Genomic DNA, 16,317 nt, shown 5'->3' with positions numbered 1-16,317 from the left:
GAGAGAGAAACATCGATGTGAGAAAAGACACATTGACTGGCTGCCTCCCGCACGTGCCCTTCCCCCCCCCCCCCCCCCGGGGCCAGGGGTGAGCCGAGGCCTGCAACCGAGGTCCGTGCGCCTGACCAGAATCGAACCCGCGACCCTTCAGTCCGCAGGCTGATGCTCTAACCACTGAGCAACAGGCCAGGGCACAAGAACTTTTCTTCCATCTTCTGTCTCGAGCACTTACAGGGGCATCGCTGAGGAACCTTGGTTAGGGAGCTCATATCAGGCTGAGATAACAAGAGAGATGACTTTACCTTCACCTGTGCCAGCCAACAGGGGAAGGTACTTGTTGGAGAGAGAGCTTTGGCCGTTGCATAAGTGAAAATGTAAGAAGAAACTGCCCCTTTGCAGCTTAGGGGTCAGGAAGACATCACAGCACTTAACCTCCTGAGCCCTGCGCACCTGCAGCAGATTGGCTGGCTTTACAGCACCTGCCTGCACCCGCTTGTCCCCGCCCCTCCCCGGGGAGCCTTTGAAACTGTGCTCAGGACACTGGCCACACGGGAGGGGCTGCAAGCCTCACCCAGAGTCAGAGTCATGGTGAGGGACAGCCCCTCGGTCCGTGGGGCAGGGCCACTCTGAACCCAGAGACGGCCCTTTGGGGGCTTCTGCCGCGGCCTCAGCTGTTGCGTCCAGGCCCGGCCTGGGTCCGCCAGTGGACACGTGTGCTTTGAGTCTCTGCGTGGCGGGCGTCGTGAAGGGCTCTCACCACAAAGAACAGGCACCACACAGCCCTGTTCACTGCACAGGGAGAGGGGCACCGGGAAGGGAGGGGCGGTCTACCAGGCCCTGCAGCAAAGGCGCCAGGCGCGGCCCTGGGGGGGGGGATGCCAGAGGAGGGGGTGCTTCCTGGGGGGAGGCCTGGAGCAGGAAATCCTCTGATGGGGGGAGGGGAGGAAGGGCTGCTCCCTGCAGAACTCACAAAGCGGGTGGAGAGGCTGGGAGGACAGAGACCCCACAAACAAATGCTACAAATGCTCTTCGGCTTTACAGAGGCGGGTGGGGAGGAGGGAGAGGGAGGGAGAGAGCTGGGGCACTGCTGTAAGGTAAGCGGGGGAGCCTATGATCACACCTGGATTTTTTTTAAATTATTTTTTCTTATTGATAGTATTACAGATGTCTTCCATTTCCCCCAGCCCTGCCCCTTTCCCCCGCGCCTACCCACCCTACAGGTCTCCACTACCCCGTTGCCCGTGACCACGGGCCATGCGTGTACGTGCATACACCTGGGCTTTGAAAGGCCCCGTTGTCTTAGAGAAGGAAGCAGGAAGGACCCCAAATCACAGGAGTCGGGACGTCACCCCTCTGAGAAACTGACCTCACGGTTCCTTCAGCCGGGTGATGGTTTGGGACGAGGCCTCGGGTTCGAGCAGTGACGATCAGAGCCACCCATTCCCGTTGGCCTGACCCAGGCCCTTCCCGCCCATGGCCCTGGTATGAATACCGATGGTGCCCTTCCCTCTCCCACGTGGCTGGGTTTGGGCGCTGGATTAACGAGCACCCTCACCAGCAACTCCCCCCACCCGTCCCCCCCAGGCCAGAGTCCGGGTGGCTTCAGCGGCGCTGGTTACCTGGCTCACGGGTCCTCGGCGCCCGGGTTCTCCTCATCTCTCTCTCCTGCCTCCCGAGGTCAGCATGTCCTCAGCCTGGGTCCTCCCTGCTGACAGCGTCGCCTCGGCACCCACAGACCCACCAGCGGAGGGAGGGACGCCTCCCAGCCAACCTCTCCGCGGCTCAGGAGCCGGCTGGGCCGTGGGCACAGCTGCACCGAGGCTGTGATTGCCTGAACGCCGTTCTCTGTGCCTGGGCCCACACTGCAGGGTCTGAGATGGAGCTACCCTGCTACCCCGTTCTCCCTCTTAGACTAAGCGGGGGCCTCCCGATTTGGGGACCCACCCCTCCCCAAACCCATGGGCTGCATGAGGTGGAGGAGGCTCTGTGAATGAAAATCAGAGTTCCCTTAGGGAAGCAAAGGGGAGCGTGGGTTCTAGATCCAATCCACAGAGGATACAACACAGGGGTTGGGACACCAGGATTCTCGTGTTGGTGAGGAGTTTGGGGGGGCTTGCTTGGGGTTCGAGCATATGCCCTGGACAGGAGAATGGTTCTTCTCATTTGGGGAAGATTTTGCTCTTCGACTGAGTGTGCAGCTTTGGGAGGGAGGCGACGGAGCACTGAGGGAGGGGGATGCCCTGGCGAGTCAACCCTGGCCATCAGTGGGGAGACAGGTCACAGCCAGGTCTCCTTCACATCCCTGGTAGCGTTTGGAAGGGGAACGCTCTTTATCTCCAAAGGAGAACAAAATTTCTCATGACTAATATCTCTTGGCAGATCCTTGTGACCAGACCCACTTGAGAATCTTCAAGAAGATTTCATCTCGAAGGGTTTTTGCTGGTTTCCATTGTCCAGAAGCTGCATTTAATACCAGTTAAGACTCATCATGATCCCGTTTTCTCAAGCTTCCGACCAGAGGAGCTGGTTGCTGAGACTAAGGCAGGGATGGTTTCCCCAGGATTTTTACAAATGGATCTCATTTTTAAATATTGGGTTAAGCATTCTCCTACTGGGAATTTCTGTGAAAGCTTTCTTATCGAGTTATATACCTTTGTCTCTTGCAATGATCATGGCTGTTTCTGGAGTTGTTTTTGCTGTTGTTGTTGTAATGTCCATTTTGTATGAAGCTTGCCAAAACTCAGAGATTTACCTTTCACCTTAGAATTATCAAACCTTAGAAATACTCAGAGGCGCAAAAATACGAGTTTGAAATGGAGGCATGGGCAGCAGGCACTAGACTATCACTTTTATTAAACCCAAATATCTTTGGGCTTTTGGACCCCTGTACCCATTGTTTTAAATAGAAATAAACTCTGGCTTATATTTAAAAAAAAAGAATATTCAAGAAGATCCAAACACCTGGGGTCAAGTGTTGACTCTTTCAGGCTCATGCTGGAAGCTGAAATTTACCTCTAGAATTTGTTTGTTAGTTTGTTTGTTTTGTTTGTTTGAAATCACTGAGCCCCTGACATGATATATGTATTTTTCTCCTAATAGTGATCCTGCCTTCAAAACATTCTCTCCCAGGAGAGACTGGGCCGGACTCAGGGGAAGACAGACTTGAGTTGAGTTTGTCTCCCAGAGTCTAAATGTGTTTGCTTCTGTGTCTGAATCCTGGGCTTCATTCCAAAACAAAGTGTAAGCGCTTTAGGATTGACTATTATTTTCTACTTTCTGACCTTAGGCTCTTTTCCATGAACATAACAGTTACCCTCATCATTTTTATTAAAAAATCAGACGTTTTCCCCTGATCTTTGAAAAGGGTGGTGGTGGGGGGGGGGGGGGGATGGGCCTTTCATTTCATTTGGATGAATAAGAAAAATAAAGCAATTTCACATTTGTTGGGCACTGAATACCAAGTTAAGCTGGTTAAGAAAGCAGCAAGCCACATACGTCTAATGTGAACCATGCAAGCCCATCTAGCTTTCATTTTTTCACTCAGGACTGCTAAACTCATGGATGTAGAATTCCTTTATTATGGCAAACCCTCTTGTATCTTCCAAGCCGCGGTCTTTTTAGAATACATAGAGCAATAAGGATTCAGATTTGAGCTCCAAGAGGCTTGTGACAAGTCTCCATTCAAACACAGGCCTGCTCAGCCCCAGTTACTTGCATGGGGCCTGTTATTTCCACAAAACATTTAAGGAGCACCTACTGCGTGCAAGGCCTGTGTTAGGGGCTGGAAGGCACTACAGGCCTGCTGCTTGTGGACACACCCTTCTAGAGCATGCAGGGCAGTACCTAGTAGGACAATGCAGGAATGGAGAGACTGCTGGAGAACTAATAGGGAGGCGGGGAGGTGTGGGGAGGGAGAGGGGGGTTCCGCCTTCCCACGCTGGGAAGGGGGAGAAGAGCCGGGCATGCATGTGACCTGAAGGCCTGCCAGGCAGAGCACGGCTGCTTTCAGTGACAAATGAGCAGGGATGACAAAGATGAACTCTAGCCAACCTTGGTCTAATCCCAGCGGCTCTCCTCTCATTAACTCTAGGAAAGTGTGCAGCGTGGCTGGCCCTGCAGCCCCTGCAGCCGACGCCCCGGCCAGCGCGTGCCCAGGAGATGCCGCGGGAGCCGAGCAGGACGCACGCAGTTACTGGGCATTGAATCTGTTTTGTGTGGCTATTTTCCCCTCTGTCCAACGAGAGGCAGTAATGGACGCAAGGCATCAATCACTTACTGGCAAAATGAGACAAATGTCTAACATGGGCTGCAGCATCAAGCCCATTTCCCATTAAAAGCTGCTCCTAAATGCGGAGAAGCTATAAACCGAGCGTCATGGGGCTTGTCCAGGCTGCTCAGTAGATGCTGGGGCACTGCATTTAGGATGTGAGGTGCTGGGGGAAGAAAACCCTCCCGCAGAACATTTCAGGCAAAACCCTCCAAGCAGAAAGCCTCCCTCCGCCCGTGTGACAGGCCTCACCGCGTCTGCCCGCGGCCTCAGAAACGCACCCCTGGGTGCGTGGGGAGAACACGCTGTCGAGGCCGTGGGGCCCTGGGCCACAAGCCTTCCCATCCACCGAGGGACCTCTTTGGAGCCACTGTGAGCATGAATGAAAAAGGTTACAAAGACTCAGAAGGGGGGTGGGGAGCGTGGGGAGTGACTCACCGGGAACGTCTATGCATAGGTGTGCAGCCCATGGACACGGACAATAGTGTGGCGAAGGCCTGGGAGGTGGTGTGGGTGGAGGGGGTCAATGGGGAAAAAGGGGACATCGGTGATACTTTCAACAATAGAGAGACATTTAAAACAATAATTGTTATTAATAATAATAAAAAGACAGCGCCTGCCTTAGCAGAGTTGCTTGACACATGGCAGCCACCCTGACGGGGTTATTTTTACATCGCGGTCTCCTCTCCCGCACCCTCCTTCCTCGCCGGCTGAGAGGACAGTCAACAGCACCCCTTCCTCTCGGCTGCCTTCCTTCCTTCCTGAGCAGGACAGAACCGGTGCAGGAAGTTCACTGAATAACAAAGCATGACCTCCCGTCACCCTAGGAGACGGGCCTGTGGGGGGTGCACCCAGCTCTGATTTGTTAAGCCTGGGGAGAGTGTGTGTGTGTGTGTGTGTGTGTGTGTGTGTGTGTGTACAGGAGGGGGTGAGGGGGGAAGGCCAGCTACTCCCTCAGCTGTAGGGCTGTTCCCCTGCGGGGGCCGGGCCAGGCAGCCAGGATCCACGCCTGCCAGTTTGGTCATGAGGGTTGTTCTAACTCACTGTTGGGACACAGCCCTGGGAAACAGAGCTGTTTTGCAAGATTTCTTCATTCCTTGGTTGCACACCATCAAGTTACTCATAAATTGAATGTAATTTGAGTTTTTCTCACAAATGAGTCACATGGCAAGAACACAGAAGAGCTGACCAAACCCAGCCAGGACTCCTATTTTTTAGAGTTTGTCTTGATTCCCCCCCCCCCCCCGCCCCGTTTATACATCATTTATCCCATAATCTTTGCAGAAGAGAATAATAAAAACAGATACATGCCGAAACCGGTTTGGCTCAGTGGATAGAGCGTCGGCCTGCGGACTGAAAGGTCCCAGGTTCGATTCCGGTCAAGGGCATGTACCTGGGTTGCGGGCACATCCCCAGTGGGAGATGTGCAGGAGGCAGCTGATCGATGTTTCTCTCCCATCGATGTTTCTAACTCTCTATCTCTCTCCCTTCCTCTCTGTAAAAAATCAATAAAATATATTAAAAAACAAACAAACAAACAAACAAAAACCAGATACAGATAGGGCTGGCTGCTTTATGCCAGGAGTACCTGAGGTCTTAGAAAGAGGCTGACTTCAGAAAAGCACCCCTGACGCGGACACTGGGCGTGAGAAAGACACGGAGACGCGAACGCTCATTCGCTGCCGCGGTTTCTTTGCTTGGGGAAAGGTTCATTGCCACGGGAGCCTTTGTCCAACCGGTATATGAGCAAAAGCAGGTTTACAGTTGCTCAAATAAATAAAATAATTAATAACTAATAATACAAGAATAAACTCTGTGTTTCACATACTCACAACTGTAACCTACTTATATTTTTGGTTAATCCTCACCTGAGGATATTTTTATATCCATTGATTTTTTTAGTCAGAGAGGGAGGGAGGGAGGAGAAAAGAGGGAGAGAGAGAGAGAAATATCGATGTGAGAGAGACACATGAATTGGTTGCCTCCCCCACGCACCCCAGGATCGAACCTGCAACCGAGGCCTGTGCCCTTGACTGGGAATCACACCTGTGACGCTTTGGTGCGAGGGGAGGGCTGTGAATCTACTTGTGCCCATCGGTCGGTCATAGAGGCTCCCTGAGGAGTGGCAGGTTAGGCGAGGCGTGTCACCCTCGTGGTACAGGCATCATTCCGACGCTTTGCTCATGGCAAACTTTGCAAAAGGCACACGGTACTCTTCCTGGCGCAGCCTCAGAATTCTTCTCGGCCCAATACTCAGGCCCGTCACCAGCCGTCCACCAGTGTAGACCTTTCAGTCACCATCCTGAAGGTCAGGTTACTGTGCGAGCCTGGATTTAGGAGGTGCTGTCAGCCACCTTGGCGCAGGGAATGACCTCTGCTCCCCTAAAACCATAACCACCAGCTGCTTCTCACAGAGGGTCGGCCTAGAACCCGCTTTAGAGAGAGGAGTCGGTGAATTGTTTTCTCAAGTCCTGCTTTCCCAGTTAGCACACTGCCCTTCCAGAGACAACCCGGCCAATGAGGCCTTGCATTTCTGAGCGGAGCAAAGCTCATCCAGGCAGAAGCAGGCGTCTGCTGGCCTTTGGGCTGACGGCTGTCTAGGGCCCCCTCAGAGGGACACCTCTGTCCTCTGTCCCTTTACAGCCTGAGGGTAATCTGGTGAAGCCCCTGGTGGGCAGAGCTCTTAGGGGGGCAGAGCTGTCAGAAGCAATCCGAGGTGAAGGGAAGGGGGGACGGGGGGGGGGGGGGGTGGTGGTGGGGGGGGAGGATGAGAGGGCCGGAGCAGGGCAGAGGCCGCCTGCTGGGACTTTTCCTGGGAGAGACATTTGGGACGTGTCTTCTGTTGGTTTCGTGATTCATCCCTCTACGGGTATAATCTGCATTGATCATCTCATTGTTTTCATCGTCTGCAGCACAGAATTTAGGTGGGGCGGATGGCAGGTTTGTGGAGTGATGGGGTAGCAGCCTATACCGGGGTGCAAAGATGAGGAGTCCCCAAGACCACCCTCAGGCTCAATAATTGGCTAGAAGAATTCACGGACTCACAGCCATGGTTTATTATGGCGAAGGATACGGATCAAAATTCACAGAGGAAGGGTTACTGGGCAAGGCCAGGGGACACCAGCAGAAAGTGACACACATGTCTAGAAACTTCTAGGGCAATTTGTCAGTGTGTTTTGTCTATTGAATCTAATAGTGAGATATTGGGGCCTTTCTATTGCATGACTCTTGATTTTATTTTTCCAGTAATTCATTTTTTATCATATTTTACAGAAGTATTAGTGTGCAATGGATAGGACATTTTTAAAAAATAAAAGCTGTTCTTTATGACAGATGGTTTGAGAAACACTGACCTCAGCTCAGTCTCTTCGAACTTGGACATGGCCTTCCAGCTTCCTGCTCTCCAGTTTTCTCTTTTGTAGGATGGGAGTGGGAGAGGGTGGATTAGATCAGTATTTTTTCGAACTTTCTTTTTGACCACTGTAAGAAAGCATAGTTATATCCTGGTCCAATTGCTTGTTCTTGTTACAGGCAAAGCAGTCTGCCACTCCCTGTGTGATCCCGCCAGCCTCTTCCACGCCCTCCAAAAGGCGTGAGCCCCCACTGCACTGATCCACGCCTGCTCCTGGCTCCCACCAAGGCTGGGAGCACGGTATTAGGTGGCCTTTATGGTGACTTCCTGACACCACAGGGCCCTTGAACAAGACTGTGTGTCTGAACCTGCGGCAGGTGAGCCAGGAAACAGGAAGTGGCTTCTGCGGGCCCGGCTGGGACTAGGGATACTCACGTGCTCACACCAGTTCCAGCTACTCTGTAACTACACCGAGCGGAGGCTTCTCCTGTTATTCCTGAGGATAAAACAGTAAAAAACCCCAAGGAACTCATGGGAGGTCACCCCTGCCCACCACATTTCCTGTGTCAGGACCCAGGCTTGTGAACTGGGAGGAGCCATCAACACTCGGCTCTCTCCCGGTGTGTGGGGTCCCTGGAGGGCACAGTCCTCCCTCTGTGAATCAAATGTATTACTTGATGAATTATTATCAAATAATACGTCCTCTCAAATGTATGATTATCCTTTCTTACCACTGCAAAACGTATCAGGACCAAGTCTATAGTCAAAGAAGTCCTGATGTCTTCTTTTGGATCATCTGTGTACTCACTGGCTTTTTATAAAACGCAGAGAATTGAATGTAGTTCGGTTGGTTACCATGGGTTATGAAAACGGAAGTAGGTTCTGTTAAAAAAAGAAAAGTAACAGCAGCAGCTCTGCCCCTCCCCCTGGGAACACGCTGCCTCCCGCAGAGCTCAGAGCGGCCCCTCCCGGCAGGTGCGGGTGCCGAGGACAAGGACGGGCCTAGGGTCGCCTCAGCGGCAGGCCCGCCGGAGGATGGATGGACAGGGCGGGATTGGCAGAAACACACGCCAGCCCCTTCCTTTGGATAAAACAGAACTTAAAAATAGGGCAGCCACAACCACAGGAAGCTCACACATGAAAGGGTTTCTGAAAATATATAGAAGTCCCTTGGTGAGGAGCAAGTGGCACACCACAGGGAAGCCGACACCGCGGCCCGTTTCCTTGGCCCCTGGTTTTCATCCTGGGCGTGACGGCAGCAGGGCTGTCCTTGCGAGGGAGGCACCGGAGGGCGCCCAGCCGGTGACAGGCAGGTCCGACCTTCATAGAGGGGCTCCTCACAGTCACATTTCAGTTACCTGCCAACATGTTCTGGATTAGGTTTTATCTCAAGTTCATGGGCACTGAGATCTTGGGAAGACAACTACAGATGGCGACCCCGGGTTCCAGTGAGAGCGGGACCCCGAGAACAATGGGTTTAGAGCAAGCAAGGCAAACTCACAGGCTAACACGGGCCAAAGAAGCAGGGTTTACGTTGATGTGGGCCGCAAAAAAACCAAAAGCTTCCATTTTCATAGAAACGTAGGTTTATTTCGATAGAGACATGCTGAATACAAAGGGCTGAAATAAATGAGTCACCGTTAACATAAAATAGCACATTTTAATAAAACTTTATAATGTTTCCTGAACATTAACTTACCAGACACTGGATAACTGCACAAATTAATAAGCGTCACGCAAACAAACCTATTTTTGTTGTTCTCCAAAAGCGAAATATTTCCTGTTGCACACACCAAACAAGTCAGTCCAAGACTAATGACGTGGCCATTGGCTGCTCAAGTATTCGCTGCTGGTATCAGTGGAGAGAAATGGTGCGCCTGCGCGGAAAGCCCGTAAGGGAAATGAATGCAACGTGGTTATAGTCATCAGCCATTAGTGAATGTCGTAGTTCATTATTAATAACTAGAGGCCCAATGCACGAAATTCGTGCAAGAGTAGGCCTTCCTTCCCCAGGCTGCCAGCACCGGCTTCCCTCTGGCACCCGGGACCCGGGCTTCCCTCATAGCTCTGGCTTCGTCTGGAAGGACGGAAGGATGTCCGGAAGGATATCCAGTCTAATTAGCATATTATGCTTTTATTATTATAGATTATGTATAACAGGATAGTGTAAAAATTAAGTTACGAAATTTTTATTAAAACATTTCTTACACACTGTTATATTGGCTGGGCTGCAAAAGTATTTGTTGTGGGCCGCATGTGGCCTGCGGGCCGCAAGTTTGACATGCTTGGTTTGGAACAATCCGGTGGCCTCTAAATCCATCTGTCCTCATTATCCCCAGAAATTGTATTTTCTAGTGCAGTTGCTAGGCTGCCCTAACAGCCTAATTAAGTTTCGATCCTCAGACTAGATTTCAATTGAAAAGGGGCATTAAGAGGGGCCTGTGCATGTGTCCCCTCCTGTGTACCTTCCCAGAATGTTCTTTAGCTCCAGCACCCTTTTCAGAGGCTTTATGAAAGAACCAATATTGTGTTCAGCAAGACGTCCACTGTCAGCTACACAGACATGCCCCAAAGCACACGGCACGTTTTCATCCAGGGGCCAATAGAAAGGTACGTTCTCAACCACAAATGAGTCAAGTTGAATTTAGCTGTAGAGTCATCTGGAATTTCTGCCAGAAAATCATCTCAGCTAAAATTCCTGAAGGCCCTAAAGAAAAAGGAAAAGCTTGTTTTCAAGAGAGAGCTTAAAAGATCATTTAACTGTTTGAATCTCTGGAAATAGGAAATTTAAGGATTTTTCTTTTTTTAGTTTTTTTATTTTTTTCTAGTAGAAATGTAAAAAAAATCTAACAAATTCCATGTCTTTTATAAAATGGATTTAATCTACTTGGCAGTGAGGTAGAATTAGCAGCAGCTGGGAAGTCCATTATCTGGGGTCCAGGGCTCCGAGGGTCATAGAACCAGGCTCAGGGCTCAGAACTTAGAGAAGTTTGGGGTTCAGGAATGCTTGGTGGTGTTTTGATCCTAGGACTGTCATTGGTATTATTTCAGGCAAATTATGGATTACTTTGTAGACTGGCTGAGGATCTAAATACCATTTATGATTTTTGTTTCCCTGAAAAAATATATTTCAAGTTCATGGTGAGATTGGAGGCTGATGTGTGTGTGTGTCCCAGTGTGTGTTAGAAGGACGGGTGGATGGGTTTTGAGGACCTGCATAGCTCTACTAGTAAAGTCAATTATGAATTGAAAAAGTTGAGAATCACGACTGTAGAAGGCCAACTTGGGTACCTGTGATCAGAAAACCCCACTGTTCCCCAGGTGGGTGTCTATAGTGTGAATTTATTGCGTGCAAGTTGATCACACTCTTTCCTACACATTGTTGACCTTGACAATGTCTGTCTTACAAAGACTGGCGTTTATATTTGAGGACATTAGCAGTTTTTAGTGAAGGAGGAAAATACTTCCTTAATTTATTTCAGGCTTAAGATCAATTCTGCAAATATTGATTAAAACACGAAAGGCACTTCAATAAGCTTAATTATCTCTGAAAACATGCGATGCTATGTGTTATGTTCACTACTGTTCAGATTCATGGTTTTGAATACACTACAGTTCAAAATGCTATTTTTACCTCATTCATATGAAAATGATTGACTATGAAATATGAACCCAGAATGCCCTGGTGCCCTGAGGAAATGGTTAGCAAGACTTCAATCTTTGTTATATTATTGTTATGTTATTATTTTTGGCTAAAATGATCTCCATTTGAGTTTCCTCAAAAAACTAAAAATGGAACTCCCATTTGACCCAGTGATCCCACTTCTAGCAATATATCCCAAGGAACTAGAAACACCAATCAGAAAGGATATATGCACCCCTATGTTATAGCAGCACAGTTTACCATAGCTAAGATTTGAAAACAGCCTAAGTGCCCATCAGCAGATGAATGGATTAAAAAACTGTGGTACATCTACACAATGGAATACTATGCTGCGGTAAAAAAGAAAGAACTTTTACCATTTGCAACAGCATGGATGGGCCTGGAGAGCATTATGCTAAGCGAAATAAGCCAGTTGGAGAAAGATAAATATCACATGATCTCACTCATTTGTGGAATATAATGAACATAAACTGAGGAACAAAAACAGATCAAGAAACAGAGAAGCATCCATCAGACCGTCAAACCTCAGAGGGAAGAAAGGGGAGCGTGGGGGTAAGGGGGAGAGATCAACCGAAGGACTTTGTATGCATGCATATAAGCCTAACCAATGGACACAGACACCAGGGGGGTGAGGGCATGAGTGGGGGGGGGGGAGAGGCAATGGGGGGATAAGGACACATATGTAATACCTTAATCAATAAAGAAAAAAAAAGATCTCCATTCATACAGAACTGGAAACACGTTTTCCTGTATATGCCGTATGCCTGTTGGTGGAACTACCCATCTTATAACATCCAGGGAACTAAGATAGTTGCTCCTTCCTCTTCATCAGTATGACCACATACCTTTCCAGACAGCAACAACCTGTGGAAGAACAGTCTTTGCAAAGCACAGGCTACGCATCTGCTCTCCAGTCCACTCTGTACCTAACTCCTGGGGCTTCTGAGGCTGGAAAACAATGGCAGTTGAGGCCATTTATCTAGTCTTGTGCAGCTGCAAATTCAGTTGCTCCGGGAACGATCTTGTCTTGAAGCTCCCAATGATCTTCAACGTCCGGATTACTGCACTCACCACTCGTGTTTAAAATCCGTCTTGGCTGCATTATCAGGATCGCGTGCGATGGGCAAGCAGACAGAGGATGTGCTGATTTATTTTTTAAAAACTGTTAGCATCTCTGACCTTTATTTGAAAGAAGACAACGCTTCTTAACATTAATACTGCAGTAACTTATGAGAGAGAGAGAGAGAGAGAGAGAGAGAGAGAGAGAGAGAGAGAGAGAGGCGTTTCCAGGGAAGAACCGAAGGCCGTTTTCACGAGGTAGCACGGAAACAGCATGCAGTGCCACGCACAGACCCTCAGGGCTGTGGAGGGACCAGCGGAGAAGAATTCACAGAAGGCTCTCTCTTTCGGACAAGGATCTGCTAGACTCCCACAGCTCACAGGTGCTTAGGAGAAAATGTGAACATAGATTTGATGGAGGCTCCGCTTCGAAACGGCTGTAGGACATTAATCAGAAAAGAATATTTAACGTCTGTTCCCTTTATTCTCTTCTCTTACCTGACCAAGCACTAGATGGCCGAAACAGTGTACTCACGTGCAGGAAGGAAAGGCAACTGCCTCCGGAATCACTCCTTAAACTATCCATGAAAACCCCGGCCCTCCTGGCTCAACGCAGAAGCCGGAGCCTGGCTGGGCGGGCACTGGGGTCCTGTGGAGAAGATGGTTTGGGGGGGGTGGGGGCGGGCAGCCTGGCCACAGCAGTTGTTTGCTGGGGCAGGGAGCCGGGGTGGCTTCGAGACCCCTCAAAGGGCCAGTCAGGCCTCGCCCTGCAGAAGCCTCGGCAGCCACTGGAAGGTGGCCCCACATGGCGTGGGTCCCAGAATTTCCCTGGAGATGCCACCACAAACTCTTGTGCCAAGGGGACACTTGGCACATCCATTTTTCTTGCTGTTGAATCAGATGGGAGGGCCCAGGCCATGAAGAGCTAAGGGGGGCATGCAGGAATCTACTAATGAATGCATAGGTAAGTGGAGAAACAAACCAATGCTTCTCTCTCTCTCTAAAAATCAATCTATAGTAAGAAAAGTGTAATATGCTAATTAGACTGGACATCCTTCCGGATGTCCTTCCAGATGAAGCTGGGGCTGTGGGGGAAGACGCCCCAGTCTTGGGTGCCAGAGGGAAGCTGGTGCCAGCAGCTGGGGGGGAAGGAAGGCCTACTCTTGCACGATTTCGTGCATCAGGCCTCTAGTAAATGATATAAAAGGAGAAGAGTTAAGGGGCTTTCAAAGCCACTCAGGAGTGAGTAGGAACATGGCTCGTAAAATGGGGTTCACATCTTGTTTTGAACCCCAGCCAGTATCCTAACACGACAGGCGAAGACTGCAGTGCACAGAGGGGTGGGCACAGCCCTGGGAAGCACCCAAAAGGCCTGTTCCGGGGTGCCCTGCTGGACCAGGACAGGTACCTGGCATTTTGCTGGCACAGGGTGGATATCTGCCATCATTCTCACAGGCTGACAGTCCCATTTAAAAGCTGGAACAAGCATTTTTCATGTGGGTACAGCGCGCGCGCACACACACACACACACACACACACACTCACACACAAGCCGGGCCAGTTCTCCCAGGCACAGGGCGACGTGTCATCGCGCCCTCTCAGATGCAGGCTCTTGGCTCCCTGCAGCGTCCGTCCTGGGAGAGCAGGGCTTTCAGGCTAAATTCAGTGCCTGGGGAGCCTGCGTGCTTGGAGTGCTTCTGGGAGAACAGAAGCAGATGAATTTTTAAACAGGAAAAAGAGCGTGGATGTGTGTTCGATAATGGTCCAAGCTTTAATAGCACGGTAAAATGTTTATCTCATTTTTTTCTTTCTTAGCTAGCATGCAATCAATCTGTAACACACTGGCAGAGCTGAGGAGGACCAAGGTCTGCTCAGCCACAGCTAGATGCAACCACTCAACATTTAAAGAGACAGACCAGTTCATGGGAAAGGCAAGCTCATCGCCCGGCAAGCCGCTGTTCCGAGACCATCCCTGACCGGAGGAAGCAGGGGGCTCCCGGCTCATGCGGAGGGCCCTCCGTTCTTCCCCAGCCAGAGGAGAGGGCGGTGGTACCTCTCTGGTTTGGGGTTTTAAGAAGCGACCTGTCTTAGCAAATTGGCTCATTAAGTTCATCTCCCTCGTGGACCCTGAATAGACTGGATTCATTTCACCAGACTTCCCAACCCCCTCTTGGATAAAGGATGTGGGTCCAGGGAACGGGGTCCAGGCTGGGATGGAAGACTGACAAGAAATATGAAGGAAATGTTCGTCATGTCAAGACAAATGAATCATGGCCCTTGCTTCTTGGTTTTTTTCATACTGAGATGGAAAGAAGGGCTGGTTATGGGAAGTCAGGAAACACTGAATTGGGACATGTGAGGAAGGAGAGGGCTCCGAAGGCCCGTCTCCGTGTTCCAGATAAAGAAGTTGGGAACGGACAGGGCCACGCCGGCACCAGAGTGAGACAGAATCACCGGCTCTCTCCCAGGGCCAGCTCTCTCCGTCTCCGGGGAGCGATGGAAGGAGGTGAAGAGCAGAGCGGGAGGCGGGGTGAAGGCAGGCAGGGGCTGTGGTTTTTGGTCACAGGCAGTGCGTGCAGGGGAACCCCTGTGCACTGATGACCGTGAGGTGGATTAAGGAGGGGACACTGTCCCCCTATTCTAAATTCCCAGTGTGTACAAGTAGTTAGGGGGTCCAGAAATGAAATAATGCCACCCTGGCTAAGTGGCTCAGTGGGTTGGAGCATCGTCACGATATATCAAGGTTGTGGGTTCGCCCTAACCGGTGTGGCTCAGTGGATAGAGCGTCGGCCTGCAGACTCAAGGATCCCAGGTTTGATTCCGGTCAAGAGCATGTACCTTGGTTCCGGGCACATACCCAGTGGGGGGTGTGCAGGAGGCAGCTGATCAATGTTTCCCTCTCATCGATGTTTCTAACTCTCTATCCCTCTCCCTTCCTCTCTGTAAAAAATCAATAAAATAAAAAAATAAAAAGGTTGTGGGTTCGATTCCCAGTCAGGGCACATACAAGAATCAATCAGTGAGTGCATGGTTGGGTGAAACTGTTTTTCTCTCCCTTCCTCTCTCTCTAAAATCATAAAAAAAATTAAAAATAATGGCTACACATACTCTACCTTCGTATTTTCTATTCACATATACAGTAGGAAACATAGGGATGGTTCGAAGATACCAGGACCCAAGAACTCTGGTTATTTTCAGCACAATTTTTTGACCCACGGAGAACTGGCTTTATCCCAGATGAGACTTGACATTGTGCTTTTGTCTTTTATCCTTTTTTCCCCTTTTATATAAAATGGCAGCTCTTTCTCAGACGAAACAGCCCTTTTCCATGATTCAAACTTCGGGGACCTCCTGCATCACTGATCAGTGCATCTTGCCTTTCATGTGGTTGCAGGGGCCCGAGCACAACGTGCAGCTTGAGTCGGTTTGGCTGTGGGATTTATCACCTGAGGAGAAGCAGGGACAGTCTGCCGAGTCCCTGCGGCTGCCCCCGAAGGGACGTACTCCTGAAGTCCAAAGCCAGGTGAGAAATGGGCGTGAATGGAGTGTAATTTTCTTAACTCCATTCTGATTAGTGTCTAGGGAAGAACGATGATCTGCATGGTCCCAGCCCACACTGTAAGCCGGTGTCTCCTCCCACTGTGATGCCTTTACTAGGATGGCGGGTTACCATCTGAGCGCTGGGGCCTCATTCGCAGGAGGCAGGGCGGGGAAGGTGGCCCACAGCACACCATGAGCTGAACGGCCGCTCCCCTCGACGTGCCAGAGATATAAACTGCCGCAGGATAACCTGCGAACGCAGAGCATGTTCCGCTAAAACTATGTCAGAAAGACATGATGAAAGAAAAGAAAAAAGAAAAATGACAGGAAGCCCTAGCTGGTTTGGCTCAGTGGATAAAGCGTCGGCCTATGGACCGAAGGGACCCAGATTCGATTCCAGACAAGGGCACATGCCCGGGTTGCGGGCTCGATTCC

The sequence above is a fragment of the Myotis nattereri genome (assembly GCF_964212035.1).
Source record: "Myotis nattereri genome assembly, chromosome: 6".
In the NCBI taxonomy this organism is placed as follows: domain Eukaryota; kingdom Metazoa; phylum Chordata; class Mammalia; order Chiroptera; family Vespertilionidae; genus Myotis; species Myotis nattereri.
This window is presented reverse-complemented; position numbering follows the sequence as displayed.